Source organism: Protopterus annectens, chromosome 5.part1 (assembly GCF_019279795.1).
Source record: "Protopterus annectens isolate FY-2018-M chromosome 5.part1, PAN1.0, whole genome shotgun sequence".
NCBI lineage: Eukaryota > Metazoa > Chordata > Ceratodontiformes > Protopteridae > Protopterus > Protopterus annectens.
In genome coordinates, this window is record NC_056736.1 from 721,307,376 (window position 1) to 721,329,924 (window position 22,549).

At 35.4% G+C, this 22,549-nt stretch overlaps 1 protein-coding gene across 1 annotated transcript in view; it reads right to left on the minus strand.

Moving 5' to 3' along the window:
• The window catches only part of GDPD4 (glycerophosphodiester phosphodiesterase domain containing 4), a 1,130,252-nt gene that overhangs the window by 139,083 nt on the left and 968,620 nt on the right, over positions 1-22,549 (minus strand). The gene's annotated exons all lie outside the window — the stretch shown is intronic.

Below are 22,549 nucleotides of genomic sequence, written 5' to 3' on the forward strand. Positions count from 1 at the left end.
ACAGTTTCAACAGAGATCTAAGCAACAATTAACAGTACAAACTCTAAAACCAAAAAATATACTCAGCTCTGTATATTCTGCAGATAGATTGGAAAGCAGTCTCTCAGAACAGGGAGACAACAGTTTCAACAGAGATCTAAGCAACAATTAACAGTACAAACTCTAAAACCAAAAAATATACTCAGCTCTGTATATTTGCAGATAGATTGGAAAGCAGTCTCTCAGAACAGGGAGACAACAGTTTCAACAGAGATCTAAGCAACAATTAACAGTACAAACTCTAAAACCAAAAAATATATACTCAGCTCTGTATATTTGCAGATAGATTGGAAAGCAGTCTCTCAGAACAGGGAGACAACAGTTTCAACAGAGATCTAAGCAACAATTAACAGTACAAACTCTAAAACCAAAAATATACTCAGCTCTGTATATTTGCAGATAGATTGGAAAGCAGTCTCTCAGAACAGGGAGACAACAGTTTCAACAGAGATCTAAGCAACAATTAACAGTACAAACTCTAAAACCAAAAAATATACTCAGCTCTGTATATTTGCAGATAGATTGGAAAGCAGTCTCTCAGAACAGGGAGACAACAGTTTCAACAGAGATCTAAGCAACAATTAACAGTACAAACTCTAAAACCAAAAAAATATACTCAGCTCTGTATATTTGCAGATAGATTGGAAAGCAGTCTCTCAGAACAGGGAGACAACAGTTTCAACAGAGATCTAAGCAACAATTAACAGTACAAACTCTAAAACCAAAAATATACTCAGCTCTGTATATTTGCAGATAGATTGGAAAGCAGTCTCTCAGAACAGGGAGACAACAGTTTCAACAGAGATCTAAGCAACAATTAACAGTACAAACTCTAAAACCAAAAAATATATACTCAGCTCTGTATATTTGCAGATAGATTGGAAAGCAGTCTCTCAGAACAGGGAGACAACAGTTTCAACAGAGATCTAAGCAACAATTAACAGTACAAACTCTAAAACCAAAAATATACTCAGCTCTGTATATTTGCAGATAGATTGGAAAGCAGTCTCTCAGAACAGGGAGACAACAGTTTCAACAGAGATCTAAGCAACAATTAACAGTACAAACTCTAAAACCAAAAAAATATACTCAGCTCTGTATATTCTGCAGATAGATTGGAAAGCAGTCTCTCAGAACAGGGAGACAACAGTTTCAACAGAGATCTAAGCAACAATTAACAGTACAAACTCTAAAACCAAAAAATATACTCAGCTCTGTATATTCTGCAGATAGATTGGAAAGCAGTCTCTCAGAACAGGGAGACAACAGTTTCAACAGAGATCTAAGCAACAATTAACAGTACAAACTCTAAAACCAAAAAATATACTCAGCTCTGTATATTCTGCAGATAGATTGGAAAGCAGTCTCTCAGAACAGGGAGACAACAGTTTCAACAGAGATCTAAGCAACAATTAACAGTACAAACTCTAAAACCAAAAATATACTCAGCTCTGTATATTTGCAGATAGATTGGAAAGCAGTCTCTCAGAACAGGGGACAACAGTTTCAACAGAGATCTAAGCAACAATTAACAGTACAAACTCTAAAACCAAAAAAATATACTCAGCTCTGTATATTTGCAGATAGATTGGAAAGCAGTCTCTCAGAACAGGGAGACAACAGTTTCAACAGAGATCTAAGCAACAATTAACAGTACAAACTCTAAAACCAAAAATATATATACTCAGCTCTGTATATTTGCAGATAGATTGGAAAGCAGTCTCTCAGAACAGGGAGACAACAGTTTCAACAGAGATCTAAGCAACAATTAACAGTACAAACTCTAAAACCAAAAAATATACTCAGCTCTGTATATTTGCAGATAGATTGGAAAGCAGTCTCTCAGAACAGGGAGACAACAGTTTCAACAGAGATCTAAGCAACAATTAACAGTACAAACTCTAAAACCAAAAAAATATACTCAGCTCTGTATATTCTGCAGATAGATTGGAAAGCAGTCTCTCAGAACAGGGAGACAACAGTTTCAACAGAGATCTAAGCAACAATTAACAGTACAAACTCTAAAACCAAAAAAATATACTCAGCTCTGTATATTCTGCAGATAGATTGGAAAGCAGTCTCTCAGAACAGGGAGACAACAGTTTCAACAGAGATCTAAGCAACAATTAACAGTACAAACTCTAAAACCAAAAAATATACTCAGCTCTGTATATTCTGCAGATAGATTGGAAAGCAGTCTCTCAGAACAGGGAGACAACAGTTTCAACAGAGATCTAAGCAACAATTAACAGTACAAACTCTAAAACCAAAAAATATACTCAGCTCTGTATATTTGCAAATAGATTGGCATGCAGTCTCTCAGAACAGACAGACAACAGTTTCAACAGAGATCTAAGCAACAATTAACAGTACAAACTCTAAAACCAAAAAATATACTCAGCTCTGTATATTTGCAGATAGATTGGAAAGCAGTCTCTCAGAACAGGGAGACAACAGTTTCAACAGAGATCTAAGCAACAATTAACAGTACAAACTCTAAAACCAAAAAATATACTCAGCTCTGTATATTTGCAGATAGATTGGAAAGCAGTCTCTCAGAACAGGGAGACAACAGTTTCAACAGAGATCTAAGCAACAATTAACAGTACAAACTCTAAAACCAAAAAATATACTCAGCTCTGTATATTTGCAGATAGATTGGAAAGCAGTCTCTCAGAACAGGGAGACAACAGTTTCAACAGAGATCTAAGCAACAATTAACAGTACAAACTCTAAAACCAAAAAAATATACTCAGCTCTGTATATTTGCAGATAGATTGGAAACCAGTCTCTCAGAACAGGAGACAGCAGTTTCGACAGAGATCTAAGCAACAATTAACAGTACAAACTCTAAAACCAAAACAATATACTCAGCTATGTATATTTGCAGATAGATTGGAAAGCAGTCTCTCAGAACAGGGAGACAACAGTTTCAACAGAGATCTAAGCAACAATTAACAGTACAAACTCTAAAACCAAAAAATATACTCAGCTCTGTATATTTGCAGATAGATTGGAAAGCAGTCTCTCAGAACAGGGAGACAACAGTTTCAACAGAGATCTAAGCAACAATTAACAGTACAAACTCTAAAACCAAAAAATATACTCAGCTCTGCATATTTGCAGATAGATTGGAAAGCAGTCTCTCAGAACAGGGAGACAACAGTTTCAACAGAGATCTAAGCAACAATTAACAGTACAAACTCTAAAACCAAAAAATACACTCAGCTCTGTATATTTGCAGATAGATTGGAAAGCAGTCTCTGAGAACAGGGAGACAACAGTTTCAACAGAGATCTAAGCAGCAATTAACAGTACAAACTCTAAAACCAAAAAATATACTCAGCTCTGTATATTTGCAGATAGATTGGAAAGCAGTCTCTCAGAACAGGGAGACAACAGTTTCAACAGAGATCTAAGCAACAATTAACAGTACAAACTCTAAAACCAAAAAAATATACTCAGCTCTGTATATTTGCAGATAGATTGGAAAGCAGTCTCTCAGAACAGGGAGACAACAGTTTCAACAGAGATCTAAGCAACAATTAACAGTACAAACTCTAAAACCAAAAAATATACTCAGCTCTGTATATTTGCAGATAGATTGGAAAGCAGTCTCTCAGAACAGGGAGACAACAGTTTCAACAGAGATCTTAGCAACAATTAACAGTACAAACTCTAAAACCAAAAATATACTCAGCTCTGTATATTTGCAGATAGATTGGAAAGCAGTCTCTCAGAACAGGGAGACAACAGTTTCAACAGAGATCTAAGCAACAATTAACAGTACAAACTCTAAAACCAAAAAATATACTCAGCTCTGTATATTTGCAGATAGATTGGAAAGCAGTCTCTCAGAACAGGGAGACAACAGTTTCAACAGAGATCTAAGCAACAATTAACAGTACAAACTCTAAAACCAAAAAATATACTCAGCTCTGTATATTTGCAGATAGATTGGAAAGCAGTCTCTCAGAACAGGGAGACAACAGTTTCAACAGAGATCTAAGCAACAATTAACAGTACAAACTCTAAAACCAAAAAATATACTCAGCTCTGTATATTTGCAGATAGATTGGAAAGCAGTCTCTCAGAACAGGGAGACAACAGTTTCAACAGAGATCTAAGCAACAATTAACAGTACAAACTCTAAAACCAAAAAATATATACTCAGCTCTGTATATTTGCAGATAGATTGGAAAGCAGTCTCTCAGAACAGGGAGACAACAGTTTCAACAGAGATCTAAGCAACAATTAACAGTACAAACTCTAAAACCAAAAATATACTCAGCTCTGTATATTTGCAGTTAGACTGGAAAGCAGTCTCTCAGAACAGGGAGACAACAGTTCAACAGAGATTTAAGCAACAGTTAACAGTACAAACTTTAAAAGCAAAAATGAATACTCAGCTCTGTATATTTGCAGATAGATTGGAAGGCAGTCTCTCAGAACAGGGAGACAACAGTTTCAACAGAGATCTAAGCAACAATTAACAGTACAAACTCTAAAACCAAAAAATATACTCAGCTCTGTATATTTGCAGATAGATTGGAAAGCAGTCTCTCAGAACAGGGAGACAACAGTTTCAACAGAGATCTAAGCAACAATTAACAGTACAAACTCTAAAACCAAAAAATATACTCAGCTCTGTATATTTGCAGATAGATTGGAAAGCAGTCTCTCAGAACAGGGAGACAACAGTTTCAACAGAGATCTAAGCAACAATTAACAGTACAAACTCTAAAACCAAAAAATATACTCAGCTCTGTATATTTGCAGATAGATTGGAAAGCAGTCTCTCAGAACAGGGAGACAACAGTTTCAACAGAGATCTAAGCAACAATTAACAGTACAAACTCTAAAACCAAAAAATATACTCAGCTCTGTATATTTGCAGATAGATTGGAAAGCAGTCTCTCAGAACAGGGAGACAACAGTTTCAACAGAGATCTAAGCAACAATTAACAGTACAAACTCTAAAACCAAAAATATACTCAGCTCTGTATATTTGCAGATAGATTGGAAAGCAGTCTCTCAGAACAGGGAGACAACAGTTTCAACAGAGATCTAAGCAACAATTAACAGTACAAACTCTAAAACCAAAAAATATATACTCAGCTCTGTATATTTGCAGATAGATTGGAAAGCAGTCTCTCAGAACAGGGAGACAACAGTTTCAACAGAGATCTAAGCAACAATTAACAGTACAAACTCTAAAACCAAAAAATATACTCAGCTCTGTATATTTGCAGATAGATTGGAAAGCAGTCTCTCAGAACAGGGAGACAACAGTTTCAACAGAGATCTAAGCAACAATTAACAGTACAAACTCTAAAACCAAAAAAATATACTCAGCTCTGTATATTCTGCAGATAGATTGGAAAGCAGTCTCTCAGAACAGGGAGACAACAGTTTCAACAGAGATCTAAGCAACAATTAACAGTACAAACTCTAAAACCAAAAAAATATACTCAGCTCTGTATATTCTGCAGATAGATTGGAAAGCAGTCTCTCAGAACAGGGAGACAACAGTTTCAACAGAGATCTAAGCAACAATTAACAGTACAAACTCTAAAACCAAAAAATATACTCAGCTCTGTATATTTGCAGATAGATTGGAAAGCAGTCTCTCAGAACAGGGAGACAACAGTTTCAACAGAGATCTAAGCAACAATTAACAGTACAAACTCTAAAACCAAAAAATATACTCAGCTCTGTATATTTGCAGATAGATTGGAAAGCAGTCTCTCAGAACAGGGAGACAACAGTTTCAACAGAGATCTAAGCAACAATTAACAGTACAAACTCTAAAACCAAAAAATATACTCAGCTCTGTATATTTGCAGATAGATTGGAAAGCAGTCTCTCAGAACAGGGAGACAACAGTTTCAACAGAGATCTAAGCAACAATTAACAGTACAAACTCTAAAACCAAAAATATACTCAGCTCTGTATATTTGCAGATAGATTGGAAAGCAGTCTCTCAGAACAGGGAGACAACAGTTTCAACAGAGATCTAAGCAACAATTAACAGTACAAACTCTAAAACCAAAAATATACTCAGCTCTGTATATTTGCAGATAGATTGGAAAGCAGTCTCTCAGAACAGGGAGACAACAGTTTCAACAGAGATCTAAGCAACAATTAACAGTACAAACTCTAAAACCAAAAAATATACTCAGCTCTGTATATTTGCAGATAGATTGGAAAGCAGTCTCTCAGAACACAGGTTCCAGCAATTAAATGCCTCGTTGTAAAAATGAGTTATACCAACTGAAGGCACGGCAGAAAATAGGGGGTTGGGGGGGTGGGAAACAGTTTGAACAAAGATCTAAGCAACAACTAACCGTACAAACTATAAAACCAAAAAATATCCTCATCTCTGTATATTTGCAGATAGATTGGAAAGAAGTCTCTCAGAACAGGGGGACAACCTTTTTCAACAGAAATCTAAGCAACAATTAACAAACTCTAAAACCAAAAAAATACTCATCTCTGTATATTTGCAGATAGATTGGAAAGCAGTCTCTCAGAACAGGGAGACAACAGTTTCAACAGAGATCTAAGCAACAATTAACAAACACTAAAACCAAAAAATATATAGTCAGCTCTGTATATTTGCAGATAGATTGGAAAGCATTCTCTCAGAACACAGGTTCCAGCAATTAAATGCAGGCTGTTACTAACAGGTCTAATTTTATGCAAGTGATCCTTGAGTTAGATAACACACAAGCTGTAAAAAGCAGTTATACCAACTGAAGACACGGCAGAAAATAAGGGGTGGGGTGTGGGGAAAACAGTTTCAACAGAGATCTAAGCAACAACTAACAGTACAAACTCTAAAACAAAAAAATATACTCAGCTCTGTATATTTGCAGATAGATTGGAAATCAGTCTCTCAGAACAGGGAAAGAATAGTTTCAACAGAGATCTAAGCAACAATTAACAAACTCTAAACCCAAAAAAATGTTATACTCAGCTCTGTATATTTGCAGATAGATTGGAAAGCAGTCTCTCAGAACAGGGAGACAACAGTTTCAACAGAGATCTAAGCAACAATTAACAAACTCTAAAACCAAAAAATATATACTCAGCTCTGTATATTTGCAGATAGATTGGAAAGCAGTCTCTCAGAACATGGAGACAACCTTTTTCAACAGAGATCTAAGCAACAATTAACAAACTCTAAAACCAAAAAAAAATTATACTCATCTCTGTATATTTGCAGATAGATTGGAAAGCATTCTCTTAGAACACATGTTCCAGCAATTAAATGCAGGCTGTTACTAACAGGTCTAATTTTATGCAATTGATCCTTGAGTTAGATAACACACAAGCTGTAAAAATGAATTATACCCACTGAAGGCACTGCAGAAATTAGGGGGTGGTGGGGAAAACAGTTTCAACAGAGATCTAAGCAACAACTTACAGTACAAACTCTAAAACCAAAAAATATACTCATCTCTGTATATTTGCAGATAGATTGGAAAGAAGTCTCTCAGAACAGGGGGACAACCTTTTTCAACAGAAATCTAAGCAACAATTAACAAACTCTAAAACCAAAAAAAATACTCATCTCTGTATATTTGCAGATAGATTGGAAATCAGTCTCTCAGAACAGGGGGACAACCTTTTTCAACATAGATCTAAGCAACAATTAACAAACTCTAAAACCAAAAATATATACTCAGCTCTGTATATTTGCAGATAGATTGGAAAGCAGTCTCTCAGAACAGGGAGACAACAGTTTCAACAGAGATCTAAGCAACAATTAACAAACTCTAAAACCAAAATAATTTTTATACTCAGCTCTGTATATTTGCAGATAGATTGGAAAGCAGTCTCTCAGAACAGGGAGACAACAGTTTCAACAGAGATCTAAGCAACAATTAACAAACTCTAAAACCAAAAAATATATATACTCAGCTCTGTATATTTGCAGATAGATTGGAAAGCAGTCTCTCAGAACACAGGTTCCAGCAATTAAATGCAGGCTGTTACTAACAGGTCTAATTTTATGCAAGTGATCCTTGAGTTAGATAACACACAAGCTGTAAAAATGAGTTATACCAACTGAAGGCACGGCAGAAAATAGCGGGTGGGGGAATCAGTTTCAACAGAGATCTAAGCAACAACTAACAGTACAAACTCTAAAACCAAAAATATACTCATCTCTGTATATTTGCAGATAGATTGGAAAGCAGTCTCTCAGAACAGGGAGACAACAGTTTCAACAGAGATCTAAGCAACAATTAACAAACTCTAAAACCAAAAAATATATACTCAGCTCTGTATATTTGCAGATAGATTGGAAAGCAGTCTCTCAGAACACAGGTTCCAGCAATTAAATGCAGGCTGTTACTAACAGGTCTAATTTTATGCAAGTGATCCTTGAGTTAGATAACACACAAGCTGTCAAAACCAGTTATACCAACTGAAGACACATCAGAAAATAGGGGGGATAGTTTCAACAGAGATCTAAGCAACAACTAACAGTACAAACTCTAAAACCAAAAAATATATACTCAGCTCTGTATATTTGCAGATAGATTGGAAAGCAGTCTCTCAGAACAAGGAGACAACAGTTTCAACAGAGATCTAAGCAACAATTAACAAACTCTAAAACCAAAAAATATATACTCAGCTCTGTATATTTGCAGATAGATTGGAAAGCAGTCTCTCAGAACAGGGAGACAACAGTTTCAACAGAGATCTAAGCAACAATTAACAAACTCTAAAACCAAAAAAATATACTCAGCTCTGTATATTTGCAGATAGATTGGAAAGCAGTCTCTCAGAACAGGGAGACAACAGTTTCAACAGAGATCTAAGCAACAATTAACAAACTCTAAAACCAAAAAATATATACTCAGCTCTGTATATTTGCAGATAGATTGGAAAGCATTCTCTCAGAACACAGGTTCCAGCAATTAAATGCAGGCTGTTACTAACAGGTCTAATTTTATGCAAGTGATCCTTGAGTTAGATAACACACAAGCTGTAAAAATGAGTTATACCAACTGAAGGCACGGCAGAAAATAGGGGGTGGGGAAAACAGTTTCAACAGAGATCTAAGCAACAACTAACAGTACAAACTCTAAAACCAAAAATATACTCATCTCTGTATATTTGCAGATAGATTGGAAAGCAGTCTCTCAGAACAGGGAGACAACCTTTTTCAACAGAGATCTAAGCAACAATTAACAAACTCTAAAACCAAAAAAATATATACTCAGCTCTCTATATTTGCAGATAGATTGGAAAGTAGTCTCTCAGAACACAGGTTCCAGCAATTAAATGCAGGCTGTTAAACAGGTCTAATTTTATGCAAGTGATCCTTGAGTTAGATAACACACAAGCTATAAAAACAGTTATACCAACTGAAGACACATCAGAAAATAGGTGGGGAACAGTTTCAACATAGATCTAAGCAACAACTTACAGTACAAACTCTAAAACCAAAATATATATACTCAGCTCTGTATATTTGCAGATAGATTGGAAAGCAGTCTCTCAGAACAGGGAGAGAATAGTTTCAAAAGAGATCTAAGCAACAATTAACAAACTCTAAAACCAAAAAATTATACTCAGCTCTGTATATTTGCAGATAGATTGGAAAGCAGTCTCTCAGAACAGGGAGACAACAGTTTCAACAGAGATCTAAGCAACAATTAACAAACTCTAAAACCAAAAAATATATACTCAGCTCTGTATATTTGCAGATAGATTGGAAAGCAGTCTCTCAGAACAGGGAGACAACCTTTTTCAACAGAGATCTAAGCAACAATTAACAAACTCTAAAACCAAAAAAATATATGCTCAGCTCTGTATATTTGGATATAGATTGGAAAGCATTCTCTCAGAACACATGTTCCAGCAATTAAATGCAGGCTGTTACTAACAGGTCTAATTTTATGCAAGTGATCCTTGAGTTAGATAACACACAAGCTGTAAAAATGAGTTATACCAACTGAAGGCACTGCAGAAATTAGGGGGTGGTGGGGAAAACAGTTTCAACAGAGATCTAAGCAACAACTAACAGTACAAACTCTAAAACCAAAAAATATACTCATCTCTGTATATTTGCAGATAGATTGGAAAGAAGTCTCTCAGAACAGGGGGACAACCTTTTTCAACAGAAATCTAAGCAACAATTAACAAACTCTAAAACCAAAAAAAATACTCATCTCTGTATATTTGCAGATAGATTGGAAATCAGTCTCTCAGAACAGGGGGACAACCTTTTTCAACAGAGATCTAAGCAACAATTAACAAACTCTAAAACCAAAAAATATATACTCAGCTCTGTATATTTGCAGATAGACTGGAAAGCAGTCTCTCAGAACAGGGAGACAACAGTTTCAACAGAGATCTAAGCAACAATTAACAAACTCTAAAACCAAAAAATTTTTATACTCAGCTCTGTATATTTGCAGATAGATTGGAAAGCAGTCTCTCAGAACAGGGAGACAACAGTTTCAACAGAGATCTAAGCAACAATTAACAAACTCTAAAACCAAAAAATATACTCAGCTCTGTATATTTGCAGATAGATTGGAAAGCAGTCTCTCAGAACAGGGAAACAGTTTCAACAGAGATCTAAGCAACAATTAACAAACTCTAATACCAAAACATACTCAGCTCTGTATATTTGCAGATAGATTGGAAAGCAGTCTCTCAGAACAGGGAGACAACAGTTTCAACAGAGATCTAAGCAACAATTAACAAACTCTAAAACCAAAAAATATATAGTCAGCGCTGTATATTTGCAGATAGATTGGAAAGCATTCTCTCAGAACACAGCTTCCAGCAATTAAATGCAGGCTGTTACTAACAGGTCTAATTTTATGCAAGTGATCCTTGAGTTAGATAACACACAAGCTGTAAAAAACAGTTATACCAACTGAAGACACGGCAGAAAATAGGGGGTGGGGTGTGGGGAAAACAGTTTCAACAGAGATCTAAGCAACAACTAACAGTACAAACTCTAAAACCAAAAATATACTCAGCTCTGTATATTTGCAGATAGATTGGAAATCAGTCTCTCAGAACAGGGAAAGAATAGTTTCAACAGAGATCTAAGCAACAATTAACAAACTCTAAAACCAAAAAAATATATACTCAGCTCTGTATATTTGCAGATAGATTGGAAAGCAGTCTCTCAGAACAGGGAGACAACAGTTTCAACAGAGATCTAAGCAACAATTAACAAACTCTAAAACCAAAAAATATATACTCAGCTCTGTATATTTGCAGATAGATTGGAAAGCAGTCTCTCAGAACATGGAGACAACCTTTTTCAACAGAGATCTAAGCAACAATTAACAAACTCTAAAACCAAAAAAATATATACTCATCTCTGTATATTTGCAGATAGATTGGAAAGCATTCTCTTAGAACACATGTTCCAGCAATTAAATGCAGGCTGTTACTAACAGGTCTAATTTTATGCAAGTGATCCTTGAGTTAGATAACACACAAGCTGTAAAAATGAATTATACCCACTGAAGGCACTGCAGAAATTAGGGGGTGGTGGGGAAAACAGTTTCAACAGAGATCTAAGCAACAACTAACAGTACAAACTCTAAAACCAAAAAATATACTCATCTCTGTATATTTGCAGATAGATTGGAAAGAAGTCTCTCAGAACAGGGGGACAACCTTTTTCAACAGAAATCTAAGCAACAATTAACAAACTCTAAAACCAAAAAAAATACTCATCTCTGTATATTTGCAGATAGATTGGAAATCAGTCTCTCAGAACAGGGGGACAACCTTTTTCAACATAGATCTAAGCAACAATTAACAAACTCTAAAACCAAAAAATATATACTCAGCTCTGTATATTTGCAGATAGACTGGAAAGCAGTCTCTCAGAACAGGGAGACAACAGTTTCAACAGAGATCTAAGCAACAATTAACAAACTCTAAAACCAAAATAATTTTTATACTCAGCTCTGTATATTTGCAGATAGATTGGAAAGCAGTCTCTCAGAACAGGGAGACAACAGTTTCAACAGAGATCTAAGCAACAATTAGCAACCTCTAAAACCAAAAAATATACTCAGCTCTGTATATTTGCAGATAGATTCGAAAGCAGTCTCTTGGAACAGGGAAACAACAGTTTCAAAAGAGATCTAAGCAACAATTAACAAACTCTAAAACCAAAATAATTTTTATTCTCAGCTCTGTATATTTGCAGATAGATTGGAAAGCAGTCTCTCAGAACAGGGAGACAACAGTTTCAACAGAGATCTAAGCAACAATTAACAAACTCTAAAACCAAAATATATTTTATACTCAGCTCTGTATATTTGCAGATAGATTGGAAAGCAGTCTCTCAGAACAGGGAAACAACAGTTTCAACAGAGATCTAAGCAACATTTAACAAACTATAAAACCAAAAAATATATACTCAGCTCTGTATATTTGCAGATAGATTGGAAAGCAGTTTCTCAGAACAGGGAGACAACAGTTTCAACAGAGATCTAAGCAACAATTAACAAACTCTAAAACCAAAAAAAAATACTCATCTCTGTATATTTGCAGATAGATTGGAAAGCAGTCTCTCAGAACACAGTTTCCAGCAATTAAATGCAGGCTGTTACTAACAGGTCTAATTTTATGCAAGTTATCCATGAGTTAGATAACACACAAGCTGTAAAAACTAGTTATACCAACTGAAGGCACGGCAGAAAATAGGGGGTGGTGGGGAAAACAGTTTCAACAGAGATCTAAGCAACAACTACAGTACAAACTCTAAAACCAAAAAATATACTCATCTCTGTATATTTGCAGATAGATTGGAAAGAAGTCTCTCAAAACAGGGGGACAACCTTTTTCAACAGAAATCTAAGCAACAATTAACAAACTCTAAAACCAAAAAATATAGTCTTCCCTGTATATTTGCAGATAGCTTGGAAAGCATTCTCTCAGAACACAGGTTCCAGCAATTAAATGCAGGCTGTTACTAACAGGTCTAATTTTATGCAAGTGATCCTTGAGTTAGATAACACACAAGCTGTCAAAACCAGTTATAACAACTGAAGACACATCAGAAAATAGTGGGGGTGGGGCAGTTTCAACAGAGATCTAAGCAACAACTAACAGTACAAACTCTAAAACCAAAAATATATACTCAGCTCTGTATATTTGCAGATAGATTGGAAAGCAGTCTCTCAGAACAAGAAGACAACAGTTTCAACAGAGAACTAAGCAACAATTAACAAACTTTTAAACCAAAAAATATATACTCAGCTCTGTATATTTGCAGATAGATTGGAAAGCAGTCTCTCAGAACAGGGAGACAACCTTTTTCAACAGAGATCTAAGCAACAATTAACAAACTCTAAAACCAAAAAAAATTATACTCATCTCTGTATATTTGCAGATAGATTGGAAAGCATTCTCTTAGAACACATGTTCCAGCAATTAAATGCAGGCTGTTACTAACAGGTCTAGTTTTATGCAAGTGATCCTTGAGTTAGATAACACACAAGCTGTAAAAATGAGTTATACCAACTGAAGGCACGGCAGAAATTAGGGGGGTGGTGGGGAAAACAGTTTCAACAGAGATCTAAGCAACAACTACAGTACAAACTCTAAAACCAAAAAATATACTAATCTCTGTATATTTGCAGATAGATTGGAAAGAAGTCTCTGAGAACAGGGGGACAACCTTTTTCAACAGAAATCTAAGCAACAATTAACAAACTCTAAAACCAAAAAAAATACTCAGCTCTGTATATTTGCAGATGGATTGGAAAGCATTCTCTCAGAACACAGGTTCCAGCAATTAAATGCAGGCTGTTACTAACAGGTCTAATTTTATGCAAGTGATCCTTGAGTTAGATAACACACAAGCTGTCAAAACCAGTTATACCAACTGAAGACACATCAGAAAATAGGGGGGGGCAGTTTCAACAGAGATCTAAGCAACAACTAACAGTACAAACTCTAAAACCAAAAATATATACTCAGCTCTGTATATTTACCTATAGATTGGAAAGCAGTCTCTCAGAACAAGGAGACAACAGTTTCAACAGAGATCTAAGCAACAATTAACAAACTCAAAAACCAAAAAATATATACTCAGCTCTGTATATTTGCAGATAGATTGGAAAGCATTCTCTCAGAACACAGGTTCCAGCAATTAAATGCAAGCTGTTACTAACAGGTCTAATTTTATGCAAGTGATCCTTGAGTTACACACAAGCTGTAAAAATGAGTTATACCAACTGAAGGCACGGCAGAAAATAGGGGGGTGGTGGGGAAAACAGTTTCAACAGAGATCTAAGCAACAACTAACAGTACAAACTCTAAAACCAAAAATATACTCATCTCTGTATATTTGCAGATAGATTGGAAAGAAGTCTCTCAGAACAGGGAGACAACAGTTTCAACAGAGATCTAAGCAACAATTAACAAACTCTAAAACCAAAAAATATACTCATCTCTGTATATTTGCAGATAGATTGGAAAGCATTCTCTCAGAACACAGGTTCCAGCAATTAAATGCAGGCTGTTACTAACAGGTCTAATTTTATGCAAGTGATCCTTGAGTTAGATAACACACAAGCTGTAAAAAACAGTTATACCAACTGAAGACACGGCAGAAAATAGGGGGTGGGGTGTGGGGAAACCAGTTTCAACAGAGATCTAAGCAACAACTAACAGTACAAACTCTAAAACCAAAAAATATACTCAGCTCTGTATATTTGCAGATAGATTGGAAATCAGTCTCTCAGAACAGGGAGAGAATAGTTTCAACAGAGATCTAAGCAACAATTAACAAACTCTAAAACCAAAAAAATTTTTATACTCAGCTCTGTATATTTGCAGATAGATTGGAAAGCAGTCTCTCAGAACAGGGAGACAACAGTTTCAACAGAGATCTAAGCAACAATTAACAAACTCTAAAACCAAAAAATTATATACTCAGCTGTGTATATTTGGAGATAGATTGGAAAGCAGTCTCTCTGAACAGGGAGAGACAGTTTCAGCAGCGATATAAGCAACAATTAACAAACTCTAAAACCAAAAAATATATACTCAGCTCTGTATATTTGCAGATAGATTGGAAAGCAGTCTCTCAGAACAGGGAGACAACAGTTTCAACAGAGATCTAAGCAACAATTAACAAACTCTAAAACCAAAAAATATACTCAGCTCTGTATATTTGCAGATAGATTGGAAAGCAGTCTCTCAGAACAGGGAAGCAACAGTTTGAACAGCGATATAAGCAACAATTAACAAACTCTAAAACCAAAATAATTTTTATACTCAGCTCTGTATATTTGCAGATAGATTGGAAAGCAGTCTCTCAGAACAAGGAGACAACAGTTTCAACAGAGATCTAAGCAACAATTAACAAACTCTAAAACCAAAAAATATATACTCAGCTCAGTATATTTGCAGATAGATTGGAAAGCAGTCTCTCAGAACAGGGAAACAACAGTTTCAACAGAGATCTAAGCAACATTTAACAAACTATAAAACCAAAAAAATATACTCAGCTCTGTATATTTGCAGATAGATTGGAAAGCAGTCTCTCAGAACAGGGAGACAACAGTTTCAACAGAGATCTAAGCAACAATTAACAAACTCTAAAACCAAAAAAATACTCATCTCTGTATATTTGCAGATAGATTGGAAAGCAGTCTCTCAGAACACAGGTTCCAGCAATTAAATGCAGGCTGTTACTAACAGGTCTAATTTTATGCAAGTGATCCATGAGTTAGATAACACACAAGCTGTAAAAACTAGTTATACCAACTGAAGGCATGGCTGAAAATAGGGGGTTGGTGGGGAAAACAGTTTCAACAGAGATCTAAGCAACAACTAACAGTACAAACTCTAAAACCAAAAAATATACTCATCTCTGTATATTTGCAGATAGATTGGAAAGCAGTCTCTCAGAACAGGGAGACAACAGTTTCAACAGAGATCTAAGCAACAATTAACAAACTCTAAAACCAAAAAAATATACTCAGCTCTGTATATTTGCAGATAGATTGGAAAGCAGTCTCTCAGAACACAGGTTCCAGCAATTAAATGCAGGCTGTTACTAACAGGTCTAATTTTATGCAAGTGATCCTTGAGTTAGATAACACACAAGATGCCAAAACCAGTTATACCAACTGAAGACACATCAGAAAATAGGGGGGGTCAGTTTCAACAGAGATCTAAGCAACAACTAACAGTACAAACTCTAAAACCAAAAATATATACTCAGCTCTGTATATTTGCAGATAGATTGGAAAGCAGTCTCTCAGAACAGGGAGACAACAGTTTCAACAGAGATCTAAGCAACAATTAACAAACTCTAAAACCAAAAAATTTTATACTCAGCTCTGTATATTTGCAGATAGATTGGAAAGCAGTCTCTCAGAACAGGGAGACAACAGTTTCAACAGAGATCTAAGCAACAATTAACAAACTCTAAAACCAAAAAATATATACTGAGCTCTGTATATTTGCAGATAGATTGGAAAGCATTCTCTCAGAACACAGGTTCCAGCAATTAAATGCAGGCTGTTACTAACAGGTCTAATTTTATGCAAGTGATCCTTGAGTTAGATAACACACAAGCTGTAAAAATGAGTTATACCAACTGAAGGCACGGCAGAAAATTGGGGTGGAGAAAACAGTTTCAACAGAGATCTAAGCAACAACTAACAGTACAAACTCTAAAACCAAAAAATATACTCAGCTCTGTATATTTGCAGATAGATTGGAAAGCAGTCTCTCAGAACAGGGAGACAACAGTTTCAACAGAGATCTAAGCAACAATTAACAAACTCTAAAACCAAAAATATATATACTCATCTCTGTATATTTGCAGATAGATTGGAAAGCAGTCTCTCAGAACACAGGTTCCAGCAATTAAATGCAGGCTGTTACTAACAGGTCTAATTTTATGCAAGTGATCCATGAGTTAGATAACACACAAGCTGTAAAACTAGTTATACCAACTGAAGGCACGGCAGAAAATAGGGGGTGGTGGGGAAAACAGTTTCAACAGAGATCTAAGCAACAACTAACCATACAAACTCTAAAACCAAAAAATATACTCATCTCTGTATATTTGCAGATAGATTGGAAAGAAGTCTCTCAGAACAGGGGGACAACCTTTTTCAACAGAAATCTAAGCAACAATTAATAATCTCTAAAACCAAAAAATACTCATCTCTGTATATTTGCAGATAGATTGGAAAGCAGTCTCTCAGAACAGGGAGACAACAGTTTCAACAGAGATCTAAGCAACAATTAACAAACTCTAAAACCAAAAAATATATAGTCAGCTCTGTATATTTGCAGATAGATTGGAAAGCATTCTCTCAGAACACAGGTTCCAGCAATTAAATGCAGGCTGTTACTAACAGGTCTAATTTTATGCAAGTGATCCTTGAGTTAGATAACACACAAGCTGTAAAAAACAGTTATACCAACTGAAGACACGGCAGAAAATAGGGGGTGGGGTGTGGGGAAAACAGTTTCAACAGAGATCTAAGCAACAACTAACAGTACAAACTCTAAAACCAAAAATATACTCAGCTCTGTATATTTGCAGATAGATTGGAAATCAGTCTCTCAGAACAGGGAAAGAATAGTTTCAACAGAGATCTAAGCAACAATTAACAAACTCTAAAACCAAAAAAATTTTTATACTCAGCTCTGTATATTTGCAGATAGATTGGAAAGCAGTCTCTCAGAACAGGGAGACAACAGTTTCAACAGAGATCTAAGCAACAATTAACAAACTCTAAAACCAAAAAATATATACTCAGCTCTGTATATTTGCAGATAGATTGGAAAGCAGTCTCTCAGAACAGGGAGACAACAGTTTCAACAGAGATCTAAGCAACAATTAACAAACTCTAAAACCAAAAAATTTATACTCAGCTCTGTATATTTGCAGATAGATTGGAAAGCAGTCTCTCAGAACAGGGAGACAACAGTTTCAACAGAGATCTAAGCAACAATTAACAAACTCTAAAACCAAAATAAAATACTCATCTCTGTATATTTGCAGATAGATTGGAAAGCAGTCTCTCAGAACACAGGTTCCAGCAATTAAATGCAGGCTGTTACTAACAGGTCTAATTTTATGCAAGTGATCCTTGAGTTAGATAACACACAAGCTGTCAAAACCAGTTATACCAACTGAAGACACAGCAGAAAATAGGGGGTGGGCAGTTTCAACAGAGATCTAAGCAACAACTAACAGTACAAACTCTAAAACCAAAAAATATACTCAGCTCTGTATATTTGCAGATAGATTGGAAAGCAGTCTCTCAGAACAGGGAGACAAAAGTTTCAACAGAGATCTAAGCAACAATTAACAAACTCTAAAACCAAAAATATATACTCAGCTCTGTATATTTGCAGATAGATTGGAAAGCAGTCTCTCAGAACAGGGAGACAACAGTTTCAACAGAGATCTAAGCAACAATTAACAAACTCTAAAACCAAAAAATATATACTCAGCTCTGTATATTTGCAGATAGATTGAAAAGCAGTTTCTCAAAACACAGGTTCCAGCAATTAAATGCAGGCTGTTACTAACAGGTCTAATTTTATGCAAGTGATCCTTGAGTTAGATAACACACAAGCTGTCAAAACCAGTTATACCAACTGAAGACATGGCATAAAATAGGGGGTGGGCAGTTTCAACAGAGATCTAAGCAACAACTAACAGCACAAACTCTAAAACCAAAACATATACTCAGCTCTGTATATTTGCAGATAGATTGGAAAGCAGTCTCTCAGAACAGGGAGACAACAGTTTCAACAGAGATCTAAGCAACAATTAACAAACTCTAAAACCAAAACATATATACTCAGCTCTGTATATTTGCAGATAGATTGGAAAGCAGTCTCTCAGAACAGGGAAACAACAGTTTCAACAGAGATCTAAGCAACAATTAACAAACTCTAAAACCAAAAAAATATACTCACCTTTGTATATTTCCAGATAGATTGAAAAGCAGACTCTCAGAACACAAGTTCCCGAAATTAAATGCAGGCTGTTACTAACAGGTCTAATTTTATGCAAGTGATCCTTGAGTTAGATAACACACAAGCTGTAAAACCAGTTATACCAACTGAAGACATGGCATAAAATAGGGGGGGGGGGTAGTTTCAACAGAGATCTAAGCAACAATTAACAGTACAAACTCTAAAACCAAAAAATATACTCAGCTCTGTATATTTGCAGATAGATTGGAAAGCAGTCTCTCAGAACAGGGAGACAACAGTTTCAACAGAGATCTAAGCAACAATTAACAAACTCTAAAACCAAAAAATATATACTCAGCTCTGTATATTTGCAGATAGATTGGAAAGCAGTCTCTCAGAATAGGGAGACAACAGTTTCAACAGAGATCTAAGCAGCAATTAACAAACTCTAAAACCAAAACTAATATACTCAGCTCTGTATATTTGCAGATAGATTAGAAAGCAGTCTCTCAGAACACAGGTTCCAGCAATTAAATGCCTTAAAGATTTATTACATGTTTTTCATCCAGTCTGTGTGTTAACCACACTGGAAAGCCCTTTTTTTACCTGTACAGCAAAAGTGGTCTTCCTAGCAGGCATTAGAAGAAAGGCAGTGATGTGTGGATCTGAGAGAAGAGAGAGCTTTTACCTAGCCTGATCCTTAATGCAGGGGTGGAATATCATAGCCTTGCAGTTACCTCACACATGTTCCAATGCACAATTAAGTGTTATATGACATAATATGACATACATACCCAGTCCTGTCCAATAAGGTAACACACCAATCTGTCATATGGAATGGTATTATCTTACAACAGCTTTCTGATAACGCTGGTGAGTCACTCAGGCTTCATTACTACAGCTGCTCTAGTTCTGCTGTTTTTGTGAAGATTTTTTCTATCATTATGAGGAAACAAAACTGGTACAGCATGCTAATAATGATACATTTTCATGCAAATAAAACAGTCACCATGATCAATGCCAAAGTGTAATCCAGTTTTGACTCACTACAGCTAGGCTTAAAACTATGGGACTTAATTAATGCTGCCAGATGAAAACAATGCTCTTTTCAGACAACAGCTAAACCCATTGTTGCTTTAAAATCACTATTCTATCCAAAGACAATCCCATTACTTCCATCCCATCCATACCTCTCAACTGTCCCTGATTATGACTTAAATTTTCCCTCTGTCCTTCTTAATCCCTCCTAAAACTGATTACTTTTGGAGAAAAGGTGGTAAATTACACTTAATAAATAATGACTATATTTAGAGTCACAGACTTGTTTTACTTCAGAAAATGTATATTAATTCACAGTCTGTTATTTTGTCAATGTCTTAAGTTAATAGTATTAATATTTTAGAAGTGTTCCTGATTGTTTCTGATTATTTCTGGATTTGTCCCTGATTGGTTGACACTTATGATCCCATCAAATATAAAACTCAGTTGTATTTTGCTACTGGGCTGAACCAATCTTTTTGAAATGATAACTATTATACCACCAAAAGGACCTCATTTACCCACTCAGCTCTGATGATTTTCTCAACAGGTCTATAGAAGAATATAGTTATTTATTTATTTAGTTACTACTTGATAACTAGTTACGTGAACTCATCCCTAGATACTTTTCAGCCACATTAAAGGCCCCCTGAATCATCCTGCTCATCTGCTAAAACTACCCCCTGCCCCTAACCCTACACAACATATTACTAAAAACCCTTCCCCTAACAGTACCACTAATCAAGACAAAAGCATGAAGAACGGGCACAAAACCAAACAGACACAACACTAAACGTATCCCCTTACCTAGCCCTTACCCATGGACACTCACACATACACATTATCAGCTATAACACAATCTTGCACATTTTCAGAACCACCACCTTTTCAGTCAAACATTAATTTTCTATGCACACTCCTACACTATCCAAAGCTTGAATTTAAGAAAATGTGATTCATATAAGTGTGCACTCATTTGTGATATCTCTCAGTTTTAGACAAAAAAACTCCAATTTCTGGAATGCCAAAAAAAGTGAAGTCCATTGCAAAGCTTTTAGGAGAAACCCTTTCTCTGTGTTAATACATCAGAGTCAAACTATCCAGTTTATATATAAAATTCAAAAAGACACATGATCACAGCCAGCCAATGACAAAACTCGAACAAACAATTAAGCAATAACAAAGAGGTGTATAATAAAGAATTTCAATCCTAAAAAGATTTTACTTTAAAATATTTTCATAAAATATTCTAATGGTCTAATGCAGTTTAAAACAATTATATGTGTAACTGCATCTATTTCTTGATCAGGACAGGCATAATGCTGACTGCACTATTCAACCATGGTCTTGAGTCAGCCCTTAATCTTATAATCCAGCTATATTCTCTGTTCTCTAGAATATTATTTATATCTCCAACTCTAACCTGCTTATGCACCACATCAATTACCCTAAACTTAAATTCATGGTTCAGGTCAGTGTCCAGGATGTGTTTACTTAAAGCATTCGTCTGTGTGTTCCTGCATATATCTATTTATGCTCAGTTATTTGGTGTTTTACTTTTCAACTACATTTTCCTACATAGAAGCAAGTACACTTCACACAAGTTGCAAGGTATACCACATGTGTAGAAAGTATAGTCTTTTTTGGTCACTTGATGTGTAAATACATTATTAGAAGAAGAAAAAAATATCTCTACAGCAACTACAGCTAAGACAAGGAAAAGTACTAAATTTATTCGTAACATAATCACTATTAGTCAACTTCAAATCTTTATAGCATAGTCTTCTCTTCAAGTTTTTACAATTCTTATAAGTAAATTTTGGTCTGTTTTCTAACAGCTGTTGTTATTCAGGCAAAGCCATTAAAATATTCCAATTTTTATTCATTTTCCTCACATCATTAGTCCTTCTATTATAAGTTGTTAGTAAAGACATCATTAGAAATTTTTTCTATAGTTGCCGTAAAATTTCTAAAACATTTCTAATGAAAAATTTCTAATAAAGTCTTTAATAACAGGGATAATTCAGTTAGACCATTATTCCAAGAGAATCAGATTCAGGACACAATTACACATGAACACGGTGACAAAATTAGGTATGTAACAACTTATAATAGATATTGAAACCCAGTTGACAAGGATATTATCAAGCTTGAGGGTGAGCTTGTGAATATACCATCTTTTAAGAATTCAGCATATATTATCAACAAATGATTTGATAGGTTACAGACATTGGACAATAAGTTTAAATCCATCAAACAGTATAAATTACTAAGAAATGTGAATGAATTTATATTCGGTCATATTTTTTCATGGCTGAAAACTGACAAACAGAATAAGATACAATGTACACCTAGAGGGGTGATGTACAAGCTAGATGCCATCACTATGGTTACAACAAGAAATACAGCTTCAATGTATCACCAGGCAGTCTTTGAAGCTACAATGAATGGGAATGCTCCTACAGAACCCATGTGGCAATTAAATAAGAAGGAACTTTCCTCCTTATTGGAG